This window comes from Myotis brandtii, unplaced genomic scaffold, assembly GCF_000412655.1.
Source record: "Myotis brandtii unplaced genomic scaffold, ASM41265v1 scaffold420, whole genome shotgun sequence".
In the NCBI taxonomy this organism is placed as follows: Eukaryota; Metazoa; Chordata; class Mammalia; order Chiroptera; family Vespertilionidae; genus Myotis; species Myotis brandtii.
Window position 1 is genome coordinate 1,734,390 of NW_005366109.1, and position 2,029 is coordinate 1,736,418.

Sequence of the window (2,029 nt, forward strand, 5' to 3'; positions counted from 1 at the left end):
CGGCCCGGGGAGCCTGCTCCGGAGGGTTTGCTCCCTTTTGGGGGGAGTGGAGTTGGTAGTAAAGTTCGGTCTCCCACCTCCCAAGTAACAGCCAGCTACAAACCCCAGCGAAGTCACTGCCCCTGGTAAAGCCCAGTCTCTTCGCCGGACAGCTAAGCGACTTCACACCCTTCTCCTCTTTTTTAGAATTCAAAAGTAAACAGACAAAATACCTACCCCTCCAGCCTTATTTTCTGCTCCTCTCCTCCACGGCCCCCTACACCCGCCAAGTCTCCACTGCATTTACCACTTTTCCCAAGCGAGCTACGCTCTCTCCTGCTTTTTGCACCCCATTAATCCCACCTTCTGCCTAGAACACTCCCCTCTCTGTCACGTGTTTTCTAGAAGTTTCTTTCAGTGCCAGTCTCTCTCCGCCTTTAGTTAATTCACCTTTTCTTGACATTGGACACCCCGCGTGTTTACCAGTCTGTCTCCCCATTTGCGCGTTTGCTTTGGTGGGGCTCCTCCGGATTTGTGGGTAGCCACAGCGGCCAGGAATGCAGAAGACCCTCAGTGATCAGGAAGGAAGAAGGGATGGGCTTATAGAAATGGTCCAAGAGCAAGGGGTGTGGGTGGAATGGCTGTTCCCTTCGCACACAAGTGTGCACTCGCTATGTCAGCATTCCTACGCATAAAGGAGTCCAGCACCTCACTGCTCCCGAAAATGCCTAGGGATGACTGGGAACAGCCAATGAACCTCCAAAATTGAACTTAAGGAGAAGGGGTGGTGAGAATTTAAAATGGTTGCATGTGGCAGTAACTTGTCAGTGGAGGAGATGGGAGGAGAGGAGGGAGAGGATGAACAAGTGTTTATCCTGCATTCACTCTGTGCTGTCAGGGCCAACAAAGTGTGTAAGGACCTGCCTCTTCATTGCAGAATTAGTCTTGCTAAATCCTAAAATTCACAGGGAATTTTAAATCCTAGAATAGATAGGGGGAAAATATAAATACATATTGTATGTTATTATATATGATATACACACATATAATACAAGTACAATAGGCACATGACTAGCTTTTATTGTTGTTAATCCTTGCCCCAGGACATTTCCTCCCTTTATTTTTTAGAGAGAGTGGAAGGGAGGGAGAGGGAGAGAGAGAGAGAGAAACATCAATGAGAAAGAGACACATTGATGGGTTGCCTCCTGCACATGCCCCAACTGGAGCTGGGGATGAACCCAGAACCCTGGTACTGCAAACCGGGTACATGCCCTTGACCGGAATCGAACCCATGACCCTTTGGTGCACAGGGTGCTGCTCTAACCACTGAGAATGCCAGCCAGGGCCTGGCTGTATTTTTTAAAGAGCCATACAGAAAGTTATAAAGTTGAAAAATGAGGTTCTTTCTCTACTTCCTCCATTCTTCCTCACTTGGGGTGATCATTGTTAATTTACTGTGAATCTTCCCTGGAAAGGTTTTAATAATTTTCATCAAATCTAAACTATTACTGATTTTATATAATTACATAAATTTCATATTTTTAATTTTAAGCTTTTAATTTTAAAGCTTTTAGTGCATTTTACCAAATCTAAACTGATACTGATCTATGAAAGTACATAAATTTTATGCAATTACATTAATGCAAATTTCATATACATAATCACATAAAGGAAAAACTGTGGAGAAAGAAAAAAATATTGCCAATTAAACCTTTTAAAAATGTATCTTAGGGCCCTGCCTGTCAGCTCAATTAGTTAGAGCATTTCCCGATATACCAAGATTGCAGGTTCCATCACCAGTCAGGGCACATAAAGAATCAACCAATGAATGTATGAGTAAGTGGAAAATCAAATTGATGTTTCTCCCCCTCTCTCATCCTCCCTCTCTTCCCTTCCTCTCTTTCTCTAAAATCAATTTTTTTAAAAAGTGCTTCTTAGAATAGATGAAATACCATACATGTGCATAAATACACTTTAAAAACTTTATACAATTATTATTGTTACTAGAGGCCTGGTGCACAAAAATTTGTGCACTCGGGGGGGGAGGGGG